We start from the raw sequence: 22209 nt of genomic DNA, 5'->3' as shown, positions 1-22209 counted from the left end.
ACAAACCAAAAACCCAAAAGCCAAAATAACAACAACAACAACAACAACAACAGATTTCAGACAATATACCAAGAGCATAGTGTAGAAGATGGGTGGAATTTATTTACCAAGTTGGGTACGCACAAGGGTAAGAGTGGGCAGTGACCAAAGAGACCATTGTAGAGGAAACACTCTCAAAATGTAGAGTGGGCAATAACCAGAGAGACTGCTATGCTATTGTAAAGAAGGCTTTACAGTATTTAACTCCCTCAGAAAGATGGTTTTCTGAAAGACAGTTTCCTGTTCAGGTGATTGACAGGCCCAGGTGGATTAACTCTTAAGGGGTGGGGTAATAGTATGTCTTTGTTCTTTGCTAGAAGCTTCTGGCTAGATACTAACCTATGATCTTTGTGACAGTTTATTTTCAACTCAAATCCTATTCTTAGACTAGTAATCAATGTCCTGTAGTTGAGATTTCTGTTTTTGCAAACATCTGATTTTGAGGAAGGGGTCCATCCTTAATGTCTGCCAAGCCTGCTAATGTCTGACCTTACAGTTTGAATTGTGATGTGCTAGCAGGGATTTTCTTTGTTTGTTTTGGAACAGGGTTTCTGCATGTAGCCCTGGCTGGGCTGAAATTGGTTATGTAGACCAGAGTGACTTTGAACTTGGAATGATCTTCATCTCTCTGCTGCTTGATATCTGGGACTACAGCCACACACCTTTGGGTCTGGTGCTACCAGAAAATTTAACTGGTACAACTGAGCAGCAATGGCTGTTCCCATAGCGGTTCTTCCAAGTCCTCTGATGCTGGAAGGATAGTGTGGAAAGTTAACAGGAATCCCAGGAGAATGCTGGTGCACAGATTGGGGAAGAGGGCCCAAGAGATACCACACAAAGATAGGCGAATCTACAGGCTGTCTGGGTGAGCTGACTGAAAGATGGGGTTCCAGTCTCTAAGTTTCTCAGCTGTGCAGTTGCTGGGAACAAGGGACTGCCTGTTGTACTGGGGGAAGCCAGAGGAAGATGGTAATAGACTACCAGAGTTTTGGGAGATTGAGAAAAATGTCTCTTCTGTCACTCTTGATTTCAATGCTCTACCCAGAGCCATGGAGTGAGGGAAGTTTTGGACAGCTCAAAGTAGCTGGGACAGCAGTAATTGCTTGAATGTGGTTTCTAAAGACTTTTCTGGTTACTAGAGGGGTGGCTTCCAAGCAGTCTTCTGGCAAAATGTGCCTAAGAGAAACTCGAAAAGGGTGTCCCCAAGGCAGTGACAAACACCCACCCTGTGGCTTTAGAGCTTGATGTTCAAGTTGTATGGTAGCCAAGATTTAGGGAAGGAATTAGCCCGGAGCTAGGCTGCCCATAAATACTGTCCCTGTCATTAGGTAATGAGAAGAGAGTTTTAAAAGCTTCCAATTCAATTTCCTTCATTTAGGATATTCTTATTTAATTAGCCACAACCCCAAGGGATCAGCCTGAGATACTGTCGAAAGTAAAGAGAAAAAAAAAAGAAAGAAAAAAAGAAAAGAAAATGAATGGGATAATGATTGTAATGTCTTGTCACATAAGCTTTGGGGTTCTAGTCAAAGAGTTCCTGATTATCAGAAAGACGCCTTTTGATTGGGTAACCTAAGATCTCACGGCTGGTTACCCAAACAGAGGATCGAGTGTGGCATGCCATGTCTGTGACAGCCACTGCAGACCAAGGATGCTTCAGGAGGCCACATGAAGTGAAGAGAAACAGAACATTCAGCTTCATCCTGACTGAGTTCCTTGCACACGGATATAACCAGATTTCCTGGATTCATAATGGGGATGCACATAAGATCAGAAACACACACAGACCTGCAGAGAAGGTGGATGGTGGTCAAAGCCTGGTACTCCTCCAGTGACAGCTGGGAAGGTGAACCGAGGGGACGCAGGCAGCAGCAGCATCCACGTGGCGTAGTTGGGAGAGCCAGACAGAAAGACTGTTTCTTAGGATGACCTCTCTGGATGTCATGAGAGGAAGAGTCTGCTTTAATTGATTATCTCGGGAAGACCCTCAGTGCTTTATTTGTTTAATAGAACAGATGCTTTGAATTGACTTTGGTCATCTTAGCTCATTTCCTGGGTGATCCAACAGTGAGTGTGAGCAGGCAGAACAGGATGTCATTCCTGAGTAAAGCATGACTCATGCTGGCCAAGAGATGAGGTTTCTAGAAGCCGGAGCTCAGAGCTTAGAGCCATGGTTTTTGTTTGGGTTTTATTTCTTGGCTATTTTAAGTGTAGATATGCGTCTGTATATGTGTGCATGCATGCATTTGGTGTGTTTATTTGTGTTTGTGGATATGCACACATGTCCATGCCTCAGCATGAACATGGGGTCAGGGGATAATTGTGTGAGTTGGTTCTCTCCTTCCACTGTGCGGATTCTGAGGATTGACCTCCAGTTGTCATGCTTGATGGCAAGCGTTTTTACCCACTGAGCTGTCTCCCCATGCCCTGGTTTGATTGTTTTGGAGGTAAGGTCTTACTATGTGGGTCTGAAAGACTGGGAACTCACTGTGTAGCCCAGGTTGGCTTCAAACTGTGTGACAATCTAACCTCAGCCTCCTAAGGGCTGAGGGTACAGGATGTGCCACCACACCCAGCTGGGGGCCAGGTTCTCAAGATCACAATCCTGGTCAACCAGAGAAGAAAGCCAGTGTATCTGTCCCGTCATCAGTGACTTCCCTTGTTTAGTCTGGGAAAACTTAGTGACCTGTTTTGCCAGTATGCTAATACCATGAGAGTGAAGACTAATTTAAGTCCCATCATGACAGCCAGTTCTTTCTTTGGAACTGAATAACAAATTCCATTATATCAGCTATTCCATTATATCATTTGAACAGGAGGCTCCTGAATAATTAACATGGTCTGGCTTTTAATACTATGTTGGGTAGCGTGAAAGTGAAGACAGTTCATCTTTCTTCCCCTTAAACTAGAGGAATGACAGTTGTACCTGCACAACTGTATCAACGACAGCCAAGTACCCTAAGTGGGAGAGTCGGATGCATTCCTCCACTCATCACACTTTCAGCCAGGCTCTCTGAAGCGAGACGAGTGCGTCTGCTCCTTCTTGACTTCGCATAGACTTCGCGCTCTGCCCTCTCTCACAGTGCTGCCAATCTGCAGTGGCTGCCACACCTGTGGTCAGCCTCACCCGGTCCCGTTAGGGTAGCCAGCCTTGGTTCCTAGAGTGTGTGCTTACAAAATATCTATGGTTATTTGTAGGGAGAATTCCACAACCACTAGTGCCGGTGTTTGAAGCGATTACCTCACTTTTCTTGTGTGTGTGTGTGTGTGTGTGTTATTCAAAGTGTTTGTTCATATTTTTATCTATGAATCACTAAAAGGTTACACCTAAAAAGTAACACGGTTGAGTGTTTGCTTTCCAAAAGATGATTTCCAGTGTTGCAGACATGTATCTTGTATATCTTATCACATCAACTCATATTACACTTACCCTGTCGCCTGTTAACTTGGCTTCCATATCTGTACTTCTGGGATAAACTCCAGGTACAGAGGTTTTGTATTTGTTGTTCCTATTTCCAAGTCCTCTTTGTTTTCAGATTTTCACAAATGCTCAGGGCCACTCCGTGTAAAGGCAGAGTAGCAGAAATGCCTAACATTGGTTGGTAAGGGGTTGGGGCATGGCTGATTACATCTCCAGGTGATGGCCTCTTTGCAGGGTGTTACGGAAAGTTTCTTGTCCCGCCAGGTCCTGCCACTTCAGCCCCAAATGAGGTTTTGAAAAAAAATATTTTATTTGTTGTTTTTATTTATATGTATGTGTGTGGTTGGTGTGTGGGTGTGTAAGTGCAGTGTCTGAAGAGGCCAGAAGAGTCTGTCAGAACCCTCTGGGGAGTTATAGGTAGTTGTGTGCTGATGTGGGTCCTGAGAACTGCACTTGGATCCTCTGGCATCTCTTAACCACTGAGCCATCTCTCCAGTTCCTGATTTTTGCAGTTTTAATTAGTTTTTACTTGTGTGATGTTGAGGACGGAATCTAGGGCCTCCTGCATGCCAGGCAAACAATTTCACATAGAGTTATACCTCCAGCCCTACTCTGTACATTTAAATATGCTTTTAAAAAGTCAAAGACAAATAAGTAATGTCTTGTGTCTTGCAAAAAAATGATATGAAGGGGCTGGAGAGACGGCTCTGTGTGTAAGAGCACTGGGTACTCTTCCAGATAACCAATGTTCAGTTCTCAGCAACTACACTGTAGCTCACAATCGTCTGTAACTCTCAGTTCCAAGGGATTTGATGCCTTCTGCTGATTTTGTGGGTACTGTACACACATAGTGCACATACATAATGTGGCCCCCATAGGGAGTGATACTATTAGGGGGTGTGGCCTTGTTGGAGCAGATGTATCTTTGTTGGAGGAAGTGTGTCATCTTGCGGGGGGGCAAGTTTTGAGGTTTCCCATGCTCAAAGCTACGCTCAGAACACAGACTCCTTCTGCTGCTTCAGATCAAGATGTAGGACTCTTACCTCTTTCTCTAGCACCATGACTGCCTACATGCTGCCATGTCCTGTCATGATAATAATGAAACTATAAGCCAGACTCAATTAAATGTTTTCCTTTGTAAGAGTTGCTGTGGTCTCTTTGCAGCAATAGAAAGCCTAACTAAGACACATACATGCAGGTAAAACACCCATATACATAACATTGGAAATGAAAGAATTTACATGAAATATAAATGCTTCCACCCACAGTAAAATCTTATTAGTGAGAATACTGTACTATGACTTCCATGTGGTTTGGGCACACACTGGAGTTTGGGGATCAGTAAGATAAGCATGGGTGTACTGTGTTACCATCAGTGGCTTCTGACAGTGTCTTAATTTGGTGATTTTCCATCCTGGCTACACACTAAGATCACCAGCAGCATTTGAGAAATCAGAGCCTTAGTCTTACCCTAGAGGCTCTACTAAATTTTGCTGGTGGGGCATTATATATTTGTACTGTAAAAAACAAAAGCAAAACAACAACAAAAAACCTGCTTGGAAATGTTACTATTACTGTAGATGTTAATGGAAGGGAACAGGATGTATTATACAGAAACCAAAGACAACTAAGAGTGATGCCAAGTAAAGTTTTAGGAAGATTTGGCATACAGCTTTTAGAGATGGTCTACATGGTGTCCTGGAGCTTGAAGAAAACCCATGTAGGTTGGACTCAGAGGATTTATCTGGGCTTTAGCAATGCCTAGTTATCTTGTCTTCAGCATACTTCATCCTTTCTCTGGCTTGGTTTCTCCTGATGTAAAATAGCAACACACCTATTTCACAAGGCCTTTCTATGGTGGTGGAACAGGACACGACCTTATTTCATAACACACTGAAAATGTCTCTACAAGGAAAGATTTTACTTCAAACATTGTTAACTCTAACCGAATCCGGAAGGAAAACAATGGATCCAAAACTGGCTTATTTTAACCTTTTGTATGAACTACTGGTGTTTATGGTCCAGTATATTTAGGGCCCATGTAAAATAGAAATAACAAAATCATAAGAGCCAGGTATCCATTTATTACTCCCCCACACAGAATAATATAAAACATTGAGTGAAAAGAACTTAGAGTAGCATTTACTTTCATGATTTCAGAACATTACTACATTTTATTTATTAGTACTCTTGTTTGTATCTATGATGTGGTGTGTGTGTGTATGTGTGTGTGTGTGTGCGTGCGTGCTTGTGTGCCTGTGTGCAGGTGTTCATGTGCCATGGTGTGCGTGTGGAGGTCATAGGATAATTTTGGAGAGCCAGTTCTCACCTCCACTGTGAGGTCATCTGGGCATTGAATGTAGGTCTCCGGATTTGAGTAGCAAGTACTTTTACTTGCTGAGCCATTCCACTGGCCCTGATTTCAAGTTACTTGAAACTTCACTCAGCTAAATTTGCAGAGCAGCACCAACAAAATGATCAGTTTTCCCATAACCAGTAGTCATAAATGATAACATGAAATATGAGCAAAATCATGACACTACTAACATGACCTTCATTTCCCATTTGGGGTTTGGTAAATTGTGTGCTTTACATTGCGTTAGAGTTAATTTCTATATGTATCATAATGTTTTCCTGTGTTTGCTGAAAAGATATGTAATAGTGCAGACTTTCCACTATGAGACAAAAATGTTTTCCAGCTGCATTGCATTTCTGGAAATGGAATCAACCGTAACCACTGGCACCAAATATTTAGCAGTCTGGACCCAGGCAGACGGCAGAAGGGAGGTGTTTGAACTGCTCCCAGACTGCCTTTGCCACAGGGCAGATATTAGAATGTGATATTTTTATGCTCAGAGTAATTGAGCTTATGGGGAATGCCAATATGGATAGTGCTCAGTGTCAACCCCATCCAGAATTAGCATGCTCTCCCTTTACCTTGGGTTTGTGGGGAGGGTGTCTTTTTCCAAGGGCAGCCAGCACTTGCTTATCTGCTATGTGGCTAGCGCACTGCATAGTTGATTCACATTAAACCTCAGGCCATGCTGGGATCTTTTCCTCCTAGCTGTACAGTCACCCACTTCCCTCCAGTTGGAGGTGTGCTGAAGAAATCAGCCCTAGTGCCGTCATGCTAGCGTTTATCGAATGCCTAAAGCATTTCTACCTTTCTATTAGGTCAAGTCTTCATGTACAATTGAGGATAAAAGTGCCATCATCTTATTTTCCAGGTTAGAGAGCCAAGATGCTTTTGTCTTAAACATAGATTTCAGTCCAGAGTAAGATGACATCTAGGCTAACTGCAGCTTTTGATAATTTAAGTCTTAGACACTTCCAGGTTGGTGTGGCAAATGCTAAACTGGTTTCTTTTCATATAAGAAAAACTGGATGTCATGTAACGTCTGAAAGGACAAGGAATAGTTCTAATTCGTGCTATCAACATCCAATTTGTAATTTTTATTAAAGTTTTAAAAATAAAATAGGGCTGGAGAGATGGCTCAGCTGTTAAAGGCTAGGCTCACAACCAAAAATATAAAAATAAAATAATTTGGAACAAAGGTGGCTAAAGTATCTTTTCTATCAGTTGTTATTTTGTATGGTGGATTATAAATGTAGGTATGCATGCACGCACACACAAACATTTATATATATATAATTTATATATATATAATGTTTGAAATACATATATATTTCAAAATGTTTTGCCAAAGGAAAGAAATTTCTGTGTACGTTGCAGATGACCCCTTTGTTAACATCCTTGTTTAGACCCCATGATGTCATTCCTTGTCCTACTGTACACCACCATTTCCATAGCGACAAGACAGTAATGGGAAGGGGCAGCCATTGGCTCTTGAGATGATGGAAATGCATGGACAGTTCCATCTTCCCCAACAATATGCAGATTACTTTAGCATATGATAAACAACAAAGAAAGTGAGGCCTTTTTTGAGGAGGCAGCTTACTTGGCTTTTGGAGTGTGTCCATTTTTCTGACAGCTTTTCTATCATGCTATCTTTCCTGCCCCCCCCACCCTCAAGACCAAAATAAAATCATTAAAAAACAGCCTGACATTGCATGTGACTCGGTGACAGATGTAGGGGTTTGTGCTGGCAGAAATAGGTCCCGAACAGAACGCTTGCACAGACTTAATTGCAAAATGAATTTGACTTGAATAAACTTCAGTTGTCAGGATATGACTGAAGAGTGAGATGTTTCTTTGAAATGAAGAGTTTTATACATACATGCATGCACACATATACACATACATATACAGACACACAGTTACTGTTTTCTATTATGTCTTGCTAAAATATTGTTGAGGTACTTAGATACTTAATGCATTTAGTAGATGGTCTTAACTCTGGGTAATATGATGTTCTTTCTGGGACATCAGGAAAAGTGTCTTAGATACACATTTCTATTATTAAGTATTTTCAAAATCGAGTTCTTTAAGTTTTTTTGTGGTTTTATTTTGTGTATGAATATTTTGTTTGCATATGTAATTGTGCACCATTTGTGTGTCTGATGTTTGCAGTGGCCAGAAGAGGGTGTCATATTCTCTGGAACTGGAGATACAGGTAATTATGGCCCACCATGTGGAAGCTGGGAATAGAAACTGGGGCCTCTGGAAGAACAGCCAGTGCTCTTAGCTGATGAGTAAGCTCTACAGCTCTGAGATATTCTTTTATTGAAAACAATTTTTGGTAATTCCCTGAGAATTTTGTGCAATGTATTTTGATCACATTCACCTCCTTTTCTTCCCCCAATTTCCCCCAGACTCAACTCTATCCCAATGGCTTCATGTCCTTTTTGTTTTTAAAGAGACATTCTTTTTGAGAAGGTCATTAAAATTGAATGAACAGTATGTGTGCTTTTATATATCTTTGGAAAGTGGAGAGTCATTTTAAGTATTCCTTCTGTGTACAATGTACACACTGTGAACATAGTTTATCTCATGGGGATAAATACAAGTGCAGAAACTGTTTCCCTGGAAAAATGAGGAAATGTCTGCATCATCTCACTTTGGGACCAAATACAGTTGTTCCTCCCAGCCAGTCACTGCTATCATTACTGGCATTGCTTGTTCTTAAGACTTTTTCCCCTCTAGGTTCAACTTGGTCAAACAGTCAATGTTGGTAGACTAGGGAGCAGTGACTAAACACCACAACATGAACACAGAACAGCTAAATCCTGTGCGAGCAGAGTTTAGGGCTGAAAGCACAAACTCTACAACCACGCACCTCTCCTCTAAACCATGTTAGTAACATGAACAGAATTCAGGCTGCCTGTCTTTGGTATCACATCCTGATGTGAGAATTCCATTCACACAGCCCAGAACCTGCTTCATTGGTACTCACTTCTGCTTTTGTTCTATTTGACGAAAGTCAATGACTAACATATCTCAAGCAGTTCTCCGGACTCCTCTACCAGAATGACATGGGTAAAGTGCAGAGCCCCCAGCCCAGACACAGAGTTATGTCTGGGTGCAAGATGTGACAACATGAATTTTCAATGGATTCTCTTCAGTTATTACTGTTATTCCTAATGATCACTACCTTTTAAATTTACTTGTCTATTTATTTGACACAGCATCTAACCATGTAGCCTATGAAAATTGAGCTGGCCTCAAAGGCACAAGAGATCCACCTGCCCCTGCCTTCCCAGTGCTGGGATTAAAGGGGCGTGCCATACACACACACACACACACACACACACACACACACACACACACACACACACACACACACACACACACACACAGCCCATGGGCAATACCTTTTGGGAAGCCTACCCTAGGGATCAATGAGATGCTCAGTGGGTAAGCTTGCTCGACATCAAGGCTGATGAATTGAGATTTATTTCTGGAACCTACATGGTGGAGAGGGAAAACTGATGCCTACACACTGTACAAATACACATGTAAAAAAATAAACAAGTGTAAAAACACATTTTTTAAAAAAGAAGCCCCTTCTGTAAGAAATGTGGAGGGTGGTGCTGTCCCTGGTGCTAGGAAAGCCTTCAGGCGCCCTCTGCATACAGGGAGTTAATGCCTGCTGTTCTTTCTGTTGTTCTTCTCCAGGGACTCTCTCTAGCCCCTATTCTGAGCCTATCATTGTCTTCCTAGTCAACCCTTACTAGACCATGCAAGTTCTTCCTTGTAGCTCCCCCCCCAAAGTCTAGAAGAAACTGCTTCGTTTGTACAACATTGTTAGGGATGGGTGCATGTGTTTGAGGGGAAGGTAAGCTGTAGAGTTGTGTGCTTTATGCTCAAGAGCTATGCTATGTGGGATAGCCTTGACTACATGAACTCAGGTCTTCCTAGCTTCCTAGCATCCTAGCATAGGGACGGAGCCTTGACTACATGAACTCAGGTCTTCCTAGCTTCCTAACTTCCTAGCATAGGGACAGAGGCCTTGTGTATAAACATTTCCATTTACCAGGCGTGGTTATCTCCCTAATAGTTTCATTCAAGTCCACACAAATCTCAGCTATCAATTCTTAAGAATAAACTAAATTGTGCTTAAAATGACTGCCTTGGTTTAAATAAGACTGGCTCCCATGGGTTCATAAGTCTGAATATTTGGTTCCCAGTTGCTGGAACTGTTTGGGAAGGATTAAGTGGTGGCCTTGTTGGAGGAGGTGTGTCACTGGGGGGAGCTTTAGGATTCAAAAGACTTGCTTCATTTCCAGTGTGCTCTCTGCTTCCTGTTTAAAGTCTGAGATGTGAGCTCTCAGCTGTCCCTGCCACTGAACTTCCCTCCACTGTCATGGACTAGAACACTCTGAAACTGTAAGTCCAATAAAATGCTTCCTCTTACAGGTTTCTTTGGTCATGGCTATTTATCACAGCAATATAGAAGTGGCACAATGATGATGGACATTTGGAGAAACTTACTTGGAAAGCTTTAAAAAATCTACCAACAACCCTCCAGGGAATAATTTTGAGCTGGCCTAAAATAGTCCGGTTCCAGCTTAGTGAGCTGACATGCTGGAGGCAACGGTAGGAATTAAAAGGACAATCCATCTACTTGCCACTGGCAGGGAGCTCCAAATGAAGCCTGTTTTGGAATCACAGGAAATTTCACTGGTTGAAGATGTAGAGAAATCACAAGAGTTAGAAATCCATATGAACGGTGGCAATCACCTTTATCTTCCTCTAGGATGGGCATGGCCTGGTGTAGAGTGGCACTAAGGACTCCCTCTGCCCTTGCTGAGCTGTGAAATTTGAGAAGTCAGATGGACCTTCACCCTTTTGAGTTTCTCACCATTTAGTGCTGGTACTGAAATCACCCTGGAGAACTTGGTGTACCTCACAGGTGCTCTCTGACCCTTCCTCTTCCTGGCATTGGTTCTCAGCTGGACCAGGCCATACTTAGCAGAGTTTATATCACAGGGGAAAGGGGAAGGAAAGGGGAAATGTCCCTGATACAGAGGCAGACAAGGCCTGTGAGTAAGACCTGGTGAGGATGAGGGAAGCATTCTAACAGAGTGCTGGGCTTTGGTAGATTAGCAGAGTCATATAGAAAATTCCAGACAGGAATATAAGCACAATAAAAGGATGCTACTAATCCAATCACTGGCAAATGCTTGAATGTGTTCTTTCCTTTCAGAATGCCTCAGGATGTGGAGGTGACTGTTAGCCCCAAATTATAGATGAGACTCAAAGGCACAGCCTTCTGTGTGGGACTATGATACCGGCTGACTGTCTCCAAAATGTCTCCTCTTTGACACTCATGGATAATGAGCAGCCTGCATTAACTGCCTGCCTCATGATTTTTGCCCAGGCTTAGGGTGAGAAGCAGAGTGGGGGAAACAATCAGAGAAGAAGGCAAAGATTCAGCAGACACCTTTTTTTGCCCAGACTGGCTTCTGATAAATGGAGGTCTCTAAGCAAAGGTGTTTTGTTAAGCAAAATTGCGTAATGGACCCGGAATATGGGTAAAGCAACACCTCCCAACGCACTTCTAACCGATGAAGCTGAAACCAGATCTGCAGAGGTGAAAGATGCAGGTATTGCCCAGTGATAATGGACTTCCAGGTGGCCGGCCCACCTCTGTCTCTGCCTTTGGACGGTAAAGCTGGCCAATCACTGCTTTCTGTAATAGTTCATGAGATACAGTGTAGGCAAATGTTACATGCAAATCACCTTCCCTTGGGCCTTTTTATAAAGCCACCCACTGCAAAATCATTCACTTGAGAGCCTCAGATGAGAAAGGTTCCGTGAAATCTGAAGGTGAAAGTATTCCACACGATCCCTTTGTGGGGGCAGATAACATCCATGTTTTTTGCCTTGTACAAAACTTAAGTCCAAATGGATCAAAGATCTCAACATAAATCCAGCCACACTGAAACTTTTAGAAGAGAAAGTGGGAGATACTCTTCAATGAGTTGGTACAGGAGACCACTTCCTGAACATAATACCAGTGGCACAGACACTGAGATCGACAATTAACAAATGGGACCTCCTGAAACTAAAAAGCTTCTGTAAGGCAAAGGACACTCAGTCAACAAGACAAAAAGGCAGTCCACAGAATGGGAAAAGATATTCACTAACCCCACATCTGACAGAGGGCTAATCTCCAAAAATACAAAGAACTCAAGAAGCAAGTCTCCAAAACACCAAAGGATCCAATTAAAAGGTGGGGTACAGAACTAAACAGAGAATTCTCAATAGAGGAGGCTAAAATGGCCAAGAGATACTTAAGAAAGTGTTCAACATCCTTAGCCATCAGGGAAATGCACATCAAAACAACTTTGAGATTCCATCTTACTCCTGTCAGAATGGCTAAAATCAAAAACATCGAAGACAATTTATGCTGGAGAGGATGTGGAGAGAGGGGAACACTCCTCCACTGCTGGTGGGAGTGCCAACTCGTACAGCCACTTTGGAAATCAGTATGGAGATTCCTCAGGAAAATGGGAATCAATCTATCACAAGACCCAGCAATTCCACTCTTAAGCATATATCCAAAAGAGGCAAATTCATACAACAAGGGCATCTGCTCCACTATGTTCATAGCAGCATTATTTGTAATAGCTAGAACCTGGAAGCAACCTAGATGTCCCTCAACTGAAGAGTGGATAAAGAAAATGTGGTACATTTACACAATGGAGTATTACTCAGCAGAAAAAACAATGGAATCTTGAAATTCGCAGGTAAATGGATAGCACTGGAAGAAACCATCCTGAGTGAGGTAACCCAGTCACAAAAAGACAAACATGGCATGTACTCACTCATATATGGATTTTAGACATGGATCAGGAGAGTGCCAGTCTGCACTTCCAATGACAGAGAGTCTGGGAAACAGGAAAGAACATAAAAGATATGCATGGTACCCAAGAGAAGAGAAATGAGGCAAGATTCTCTGAACAGATGGGGAACACGGCGAGGGGGGAGGGGGAGCTGGGAAATAGGGGGAGAAGTGGAAGAGAGAGTAGGTCATTGGGGGAACAGGAAGGTTGACTGGAGGGGTAGGATAGGGGGAAGAGGGAATCATAGGTTAGAAGACAGATCAGGCACCATTGTGACCTCTAATGATCTAAAGGGATGACACCAATTGGCAAGCTAAGCAATAGTGTAGAGACCACCCGAATACCCATTCCTGATAATGAACTTGATGTCTATGACCATCCTGGAGCCTTCATCCAGTGACTGATGGAAGCGGAGGCAAACACCCACAGTTAAACACTGAACTGAACCCAAGGAACCCAGCGGCAGAGAGAGAGGAGCGATGAGCAAATTGGCAGAGAATGGGCTGGCAAAAACAGCAGAGACAGCTGATCCGAACAGGGGAGAGCTCTTGGACCTCAGACCGACAGCTGGGAGGCCAGCATGGGACTGATCCAGACTTCCTGAATGTGAGAGTCAGTGAGGAGGCCTGGGCAACCTATGGGGTCCTGAGCAGTGGATCAGTGTTTATCCCTGGAATACAAGCAGACATCGTGTGTCCATAGCACAAAGAGGGATGCTCTCTCAGCCTGGACTCTTGGGGGAATGCCTGGGCCCTACCCTGAGTGAAGTGACGGGGACTCTGGATTTCCCCTATGTGGAAGGAGTTGGCAGTAGGATGGGGGGGATGGGAGGATAGTGGAGGGAGGGGTTCGGGGGGAGGGGAGGGAGAGGGAACTGGGATTGACATGTAAAACAAGCTATTTAAAATTAAAATAAAAAAAGAAAAAACATACACACAGAGAAGGTTGTGGAATGAAGAAGGGAAGGGGAAGGTATTTGTGAGTGGTGAGTGGTTCTGTACAAGCCTCTACCATTGCCTTTCCAAGCATTTTCTCTCACAGGTGTAATTTTAAAAGCACTGTGAGTGACAGCCAGAAAGGTAGGGGGAGTATCCTTGATGGGACTGTCATTTTCTCCTGGAGAAAACGGTTATTATCTTCTGGTTTATGTAAATGTAGTTTGTCTTCGAGGGCCTAGCTCTCGCTGGTGGATGAGTCGGAAGCTGTGGAAATGTTGACATCCTTGGATGCTTCTTTGACATGTGCTTCAAGGAGATTGATCCAACAGAAGCTGGTAATTCCACCTCCTTCCGTGAGGGCTGCATGTGAACTTGTATGGGAGGAGTTATGAGGAGTGTGCACAGGTGAACTCCTTCAGTGACTTTCCGAAGTATGTCATGTACTTGTAGAAGATGTCCTTATGAAACACAGTGCCGATGTACTGTGCATGTGCAATCTGAAAATTATAAAAAGAAAATTCCTGAAATAATTATCGATTTTAAAATGAAAGGGGGAGCAGCAAGATTGCTCGGTGGATAAAGGCGCTTGCTGCCAAGTCTTTCTTTTCTCTTTTTCTTCTATGCGTTTGGGTGCTCTGCCTGAATGTCTGTGTCAGCACCGTATGTATGCCTGGTGCCTAAAGAGGTCAGAAGAGAGCGTCCGATTCCCTGGGATTAGAGTTTCAGATGGTTGTAACCTGCCACGTAGGTGCTGGGGATCGAACCACGGTCCTCTGGAAAAGTGTCCAGTGCTCTTAGCCGCTGAGCCATTTCTCCTGCCCCAATTTCCAAGTCTTTCTATCTGAGTTTGTTCCAAGGACCCACGTGATAGAAGGAGAAAGCCGACTCCTGTAGTTTGTCCTTTGATCTCTACATGTGTGCTATGGCATGAGTGTGCACATGCACAAAATAAATAGACAAATAAATAGAAAAAAGAGAAACAAACCTCAGTAATGTGTACAACGAATATACATACCAACAAAAATATTTTCATGTATTTGAATGTATGTATGTGTTTATGTGGGGATGGAGTATGAGTGCACATATATGTGGAGGCCAGAAATTGTCACTTTTCTGAGACAAGTTCCCTTGCTGAACCTGGAGCTCTGCAGACACCTAGACTGGCTGGCCAGCAAGCCCTGGAGATCCTCCTGTTTTCCCCTGCCGTGTTTTATGAGGGTGCTGGAGAGCCGAACTCAGTTCTTCACGCATGCTTAGCAACCAGTTGGAGCCATCTCCTTAGTCCCCTACACCAACAAATTTTAATAAAAACAGTTGCCTCGAGTGGTCTGGAGAATAAAGTATTTGAATGTCCTCTCCATGTCAGAATATAGAACACTATTGTGAGAAGCATAACCCTGGCTGGAAAAGGTGACACTTAAGGAAGCCAGCTTAGGCGGCAGAACCATGAACAGGGCATCCTGACACTGTGTATCCGGCACATTGGTGCTACTGAGGTCCCGTAAATATGAGTGTTTTTACATTTCCACTAAGCTCGTAGCAAGACTCAGGATTAAGGGGGAACATGAAAACTCCGCTTTCAGGTTTTCAAGAGAGAAAAGCTGACAGAATTGCCTGTCACTCCCATCTCAATATTTGCCACGCGCATCTGCAGAGTGACAGCACTGTTCTGAAATGAGGGCCAAATAAAAGTTGTCAACAATATGTGGCTCTTGGTTTCATAGCTCTCCTCTTGCACAGTTTGCAGCTAGACCCACGCATGAGTGTGGGGGCTATAAAAAGCAATGGTGCTGAAATATTACAAATAACTTTTTAATTTTGTTCTCAATGTGACTTAGACGTAGAGGAGTTTGGATAGTCATGAACACTTTCTTAGCCTCTCTTGCCTTGCAACAGGATAAGGCATCTTCCATTCTTTCAAATCAGCAAATGGTCAATGAGTGCTTATTCTGTGACATGCTGTCTTCTGATCATGCTACCATCTTCTTCTGTCTAATCCGCCAGCTGGGAGAGGAGACCTTCTGTTTCCAGAAGTTTATCTGGGGAAAGTTATCTGGGATCAGCACTCAGGTGGCTGGAGGTCAAGGCAGGGACAGAAAGGGTAGAGAGACAAGGGGAATTTCTGCACTGGATGGGATTGCAGTGATGGTCTCCCTGCTGTGCTCCTCTCTGCTGGTCCCAGACCTTGACCTTTAGAGCTTGCCCATCTAGAAGCAAAGAGGCATTTTAACCCTTAATGTACTCCATCAGTCACTGGATACCAGATGGTCCTGAGAGAGATGTGATTCTGGGCAAGATTATCACATCAGCTCAGAGCTCTGCTGTCAGTATTCCTAGCAGCATTGGAGTGGGCTGTCTGAGAAACCCACCAGAACATCCAGCATAGGGGTCACCCCATTTTTACGTTAGACAATGGACTCTGAAGAGTTTAATAACCTCCCCACACAAATGGAGGGGCCAGGTGAGCCCCACATACCCATATAGTTTGGTTCTCAGTTCTGTAGCATAGTTTTGTTTTTTAGTTACTAGTACTACAGATGCTAGTACATGAGTGTGCTGGTTAGTTATCTTTTGTCGACTTGATGCAAGCTGGAGTCATCTGGAAAGAGGGAACCCCAACTGAGAAAATGCCTCCATCAGATTGGCCTGTGGGCAAGTCTGTGGATTAATGATTGATGTTGGAGGACCCAGGCCACTGGGAGCTTTGCTACCACTAGGCAGGTTGTCCTGGGTTATACAAGAAAGCAAGCTGTGCAAGCCATGGAGAGCAAGTCAGGTAGCCCCATTGTTTCTGCCCCAGCTTGAGTTCCTACTTTGGCTTCCCTCAGTGATCGATTGTTATCTGGACACAGAAGCCAAATAAACCCACTAATGGGCTGCTGCTATCAACATGGCCCCAGGTGGCTGCACAGGCCGGCCACACCAACATGACCTCATGTGGCAGCACAGTCCATGGACAATGATGTGGATTCAGGCAGTGGCACAGTCTGTGGACATCCACACAGGCCTAGCTAGTTAGTAACACGCGCCATAAGCATCAATACAGCTCCCAGCTACAACCGCAGACCCAGACATGGCCCTCAGCAGCAGCATACACCTCGAACATCAACATGGCCCTCAGGCTTCATCACAAGCTGGGACAGCAGGGCACAGCACTGATGGCCTCTGCGGGAGTATGGCTGGTCCATGGGTTTCTGAGGGGTCCAACCCAGGAAATGAACCATTCTTCACCTCATCTGTCCTGTCACTGCTCTCCACGGGGTCCATGTGGCTGGGCAGCTTGTTTAGGAACTGAATTTGCTCAAGCTCCAGGCCGCTGCATACCACCTTGCCCACCCTATTGGGCAATGGCACGTTCTTCCATCGATGGCAGCCATCTCTCACACGTGTGACAACTGTCAAGTCTCTAGTTCCACTGCTCTCCACCTTGTACACACCATCTTTCCCATCTCTGCATTGCATATTTGATCATCGTAGTGGCATTGGAAGCTGCAGTTTGTCACACACACACTATATATATATTGCCCAAACACCTTTATATGCATATGGCCGTTGCAATAAGTTGTTGGTCTGGTTCAAGGCTTCTGGTTTCTGACACCATCAATACTGGACCATTGCTGAGGCTCCGCTCGGATTTCCTGCTGTTGTCCAGATCCCGTGGCTCTGGTTCTGCAGGACGGGCTCCTTCAGCAGCAGCTCCTAGACAGAGTGGGTGTTGTGGTGAGCCAACTCAAAATGCTGGATCTGGGCCTGAATGGGCGCTGAATTGGTCAGCCCAGGCCTTTGGCAGGGCCTGCTTAGCCTCCCACCCAGAGCCTGCCAGGCCTGCAGGGCCTGCCTGCCTAGCCTGCCTGCCCTCTCACTGCCCATGTGAGTGGCGGGGCCTGCCCAGTTTTGTGAATGTGTTTTTATTTAGATTCTTTTTCTGTCTTTTTTTTTCTAAGACAGTCTTACTCTGAAGCCCAGTTCATTATGGCCAGGATCACCCTGAACTCACTGTACTTCTTCCCACTTCATCCTCCAAAATACCTGGATTATAGGCATGCACCTCCATGTCTCGATTGTGAGCATGTGTTTCCATGAGACTGACATTTAGCAGGCATACTTTGAGTACAGCAGATACACCTCCATGATGACAGTGATTCTTATCCAAACTGTTCAAAGGTCTCAGTAGATCAAAGACTGACCTCCTCCAGCCATTAATGAGTTCAGATAGGGGACTGCGTTAGACTTTGTCTCAGCACCAGCTCTTCTTGGTAAGCCAGCAGAATGCTCCTGGACTTCAACCATCGTTGTTTTCTGAGTCTCAGCCTTCTGTGTGCCCCCATATACTGTGGTGTTCTTTTGATGTTATAGGTCAAATCTGAGGATTGGAAATGTGGAGTTAGCTCTCAACCACTGACCTATACTCCAGCTCAACCTCTCAAAATGAATCTTTCTCTCTCTCTGCACACACACACACACCACACGCACACGCGCACACACACACACACACACACACACACACACAGAGAGAGAGAGAGAGAGAGAGATTTTATTCTTTTTTCTCTGACGATTCTTGATTAACAAAGGCAATTACAATCATTTGGAGAACCTAAATAAATAGTATCTGCTCCAGAGATGAAAACACTTTTGTAAAACAGTATAAAAATCTACTAGAGATGATTTATTAATTAGCAGGAGGGATACTAGAACTAATGTTTTTACTGGTGGCATAGATTATATTAATTGCTGGCTAGGAGGATTTTTCAGTGCCCACCAACCTTACCAGAATGAGATGTAAGAACAAGGTAAGCCTGGTAGCCTAGAGCCCCGTTGGGGTGCACCGTTTTTCTGCAGACACAGGTTACTCTGCCGGCGCTAACTTTTCTGCTGGAGTTGCTTCAGGCCTGATGCTGACTGACCCTTTATAGGTAGAGCTGGTGTTATGCCTCAGACAAAAAAGAGGGACTTCACCCATTCCCAAAGACAGGCCGTGTGACTGTTCGCTGTGTTTTCCTAATCAATATCGTATGAGTGGCACTCAATGTGAGCTGTGCTCTCGTTCTATCTAACATGAGCAAACACCTTCAGTGTCTCGAGGCTGCCGCCGTTTTACCTGTGGAATTTAGCATTATTGAGCAGCTTAGGTAAGTTCTGGGAGAAACTAATTCAGAGATGATGTAGGGAGGTGTGGGTAAGCTCCTGGATGGTGGCTTCAAACAGTCCAAATCTGAATCCTAGATCTGTCACCTGCTCATTGTGTGACCCTTGTTAACATCGTCTTCCTTCTCACTTTGCCTTCATCGCATCTGCTGCCAGGGACGAGATGCTTGGGGGCATCACATAGATCAATGCCTAGGACCGCTTCCTTGGTATCGAGGTACCCAGCGGAAGTGTCGTTAAGTCTTACAATTGTTCCTAAGTCGTTCTGTATGACAGAGCCTTTCTGGTGATCTCTGTTACAAAAGGTGAGCCGTTTTGATTCACCTGCATTTCATTGGTCTTAACAGGGCAAATGTTGAGAAACAATACTATTGGATGATGCCTCCTGGGAAGAGAAGTGCAGGTGTTTGTGACAAGACGGCTGAAGACCAACTCTCTAAATTATCTAGGGTAATACATGCACACCATGTTTATCCTTCTATGAGATTCCAGTTTAATTTGTAAGTGGTTATGTATTACCGATTTAGAAGAAACCGCTTAGAAGGACAGTGCTAGTCTCATGTGTGTGCCTTGGTGTGTTTTCAGAAGAAGCCGGGCAGGCAACTCTGTCTCTATAATCTCCTATTTTATTCTCATCTTTTCTATTTGGCTTAGATGCTAGTTTTTGGCACCATCAACAACAGGGCCAGTGAGAGACACTGTCTGCCCCAGTGGACATGCTGTGCCCAGCCTGTCTTCTGTCACCTCAGCTATTGTGGCTGCTACTCCTGCTCAAAGATGCATCTTCATGGTCCCCTGCAAAGCTTAGTGTGAAAGGCATCTCAATATTAATAAATGGATGTTATTGTGGTTAGAAGGCCACTCTCTCACTCCTTTAAAAAAATGGTAATGCTAACATATTGTGTTCTTGGATCGACATTCCTGTCATGTGACAAGCTCATTGGTATTCACGCAGTGCTTCAAAACAACTATGTGAGCCTGCCGATTCTTTTAATTAAATAGCTGGAGAAACGTCTACCATTATCTCATTTGAACTTTCAGAACTGTAATTGCTGGTTTCCTCCACTTTTTCTTTTCTTTTTTTAATGTATAAATAAAGCCTCCGGTTTTTAATTTCCCTGGGACTCTTCTGTATTCAGAAACACTGTCCTTCCTGACAGCTTTTTGAATCAGTTCATCTAAAATAAAAGTTTACCACTTTATATTTTCAATGCAGTATTAAAAGGCAGATTGCTATAATTTCCCATTAGTAAGGAACTGCTACTAATAAATATTTCACCATTGTTGCGAAACAGTAAGGTGTACACTTTCCTCCCCTGCATTAAGCTTCATTGTTTAACATATGTGAGGTTGTAGTATTATTTGGTGGTTGATCCTAGGGACCCATTCTTTCCGGGTAATGTGATCTGGAAATATGGTCTCCAAAGTGGTGGGAACTGGTTCACAGCTGCCAGGATACAGACAACTTATTGATCATCTAGGAATATCTTTTTTTCCCTCTGATCTATAAAACAAGACTTATTAATATGGGTTTTGGATCTGTATGGTTACAAGATGATAGAAAGGACAATGTGCATTTGAGAGGGCTTCCCTGGGCCTGCAGCTGAAGGCTAGCTATGTAGTTAGAACTGCGTTAGGGGCAGCAGCAGGAGCAGTGATCCCTCTGAATCCGGGAGTTCCCCTACCACGCAGAAGGATCACAACATATTGAGGTGTTGCTGGTCTTCCTCAGCCCACCCAAACACTCATTTTTCACCTGAGAGAAGCCGTGGGGGACCCAACTTATCTCTACAGCCTGGGTGCAAGCTGCTGGCTTGTCTTCTGCTTGGGAGCCAAGACTCCAGCCAATGGGGCTGGTGTCCAGAGTGAAACTATGACGTGCAAATATGGCTGCTGCACTCACAGCACTGTGAGCTGCACAGTAGCCCTCAAGAAATGAGTGGCCGAGAGGCAGGGAGCCACTGAAACTTTTTTCAACTCTGTAGACACTTCTCAACGAAGCTGTTATGAAGGCAGAAGAAAATAACATGAGAACACACCCCTTGAGTGTCTGACATATTTCAATCCACAACTGGAGGGGGAAATTAACAAAAAAAGGATATATGTTTTCGTGTTTGAGAAATATAGTCTGTGATGAGGCTGTAATTATAGGGCAAGAAGCATTGTGGCTCAACATGGCATCCAATTTGCTTTACACATACAAACATTCATTCTGGAAGCGAACTTCCCAGAAAGACTTCCCAAAGGCTCTGGAAGCTCACACCATCCCAGGGCTATAAGAAACTCTCCCCACCCCATGTGAAAAGATTTATATATTTTTTTTAATTGAAAATGTAGGGTCTGGAGGGATGGCTTGCTGAGTAAAGGTATTGTTGCTCAGGTGTGAGGGTCTGAGTTTGGATCCTGAATTTGCACAAAAGTTCCCAGCATTGGCAATGACAAGGCAGGAGGGTCCTGGAAGCTTACTGAGCAACTAGTGTAGCCCAAACGATAAGTGCCAGGCCCAGGGAGAGAACCTGTCTCAAACAATAAGGTGAAGCCAAGCATAGTGGCACATGTCTTTAATCCCAGAACTCTGGAGGCAGGTAGATCTCTGTGAATGCAAGACCGGCCAACAGAGAAAGTTTTAAGTTCCAGGTCATCCAGGACTAGATAGTGAGACCCTGTCTAAGAAACCAGGTGGACAACAATAGAGGAAGACATCCGATCTCAATCTCTGGTCTCTCTATGTGTACACATGAGCAAGGGCATCTGTACACACACACACACACACACACACACACACACATACACACACACGCGCACACACGCACATGGGAGCACACACACGCACATGAGTACATTCACACACATGCACATCAGTACACACATACACATGGGTGCACACACACGCACATGAGTATACACACACACCACACACACACATGCACATCAGTACACGCATACATTCACGCCAATACACACACACAACATGAACTTAGTACACATACACACACACACACACACACACACACGCTTAAAATTTTAGCTGAATGTGTAGCACAAGCCTGTAATGTCAATATTGGGAAGCTGTTGAAGGAGGGTCACGATTTTGAGGCCAGGCCTAGGTTATTTAGTGAGACCCTGTCTCTGAAAGCCAAATTAAAGAAATAAACATTTCTTTTCACCTTGTAAGAGACAAATGTTCATGTTAACTTAGAAAACACAGAAAATGCTTATAAAAGGCATCCATATGTCCATCATCCTGAGATGGCCGTTGCTTCATATGAAGTATTTCTCCCTTTCTGAGATAGAGAAATCACCCACATGTCCACATCTACATCTCATTGCCGTTTTGAACTTCGGTTGATTTATCTATTTGAAATATTTGAAATATTTTACTTGTTTTCAGGGGCTAGAGAGATGGCTCAGCACCTA

General features: G+C 44.0%; 1 long non-coding RNA gene across 1 annotated transcript; it reads left to right on the top strand.

Annotated features, from left to right (window-relative positions):
- Window positions 1-7989: 7989 nt before the first annotated feature.
- On the top strand, window positions 7990-11846 carry LOC106022627. Its single transcript, XR_001197554.3, has 3 exons — window positions 7990-8034; window positions 10148-10247; window positions 11068-11846. It is a non-coding gene; the product is annotated as an uncharacterized LOC106022627 (long non-coding RNA).
- The last annotated feature ends 10363 nt before the right edge of the window (window positions 11847-22209 follow it).

Source organism: Mesocricetus auratus, unplaced genomic scaffold, assembly GCF_017639785.1.
Source record: "Mesocricetus auratus isolate SY011 unplaced genomic scaffold, BCM_Maur_2.0 Super-Scaffold_100020, whole genome shotgun sequence".
NCBI lineage: Eukaryota > Metazoa > Chordata > Mammalia > Rodentia > Cricetidae > Mesocricetus > Mesocricetus auratus.
The sequence above is the reverse complement of the archived record's forward strand: the minus strand, read 5'-3'. Positions and strand labels throughout refer to the sequence as shown.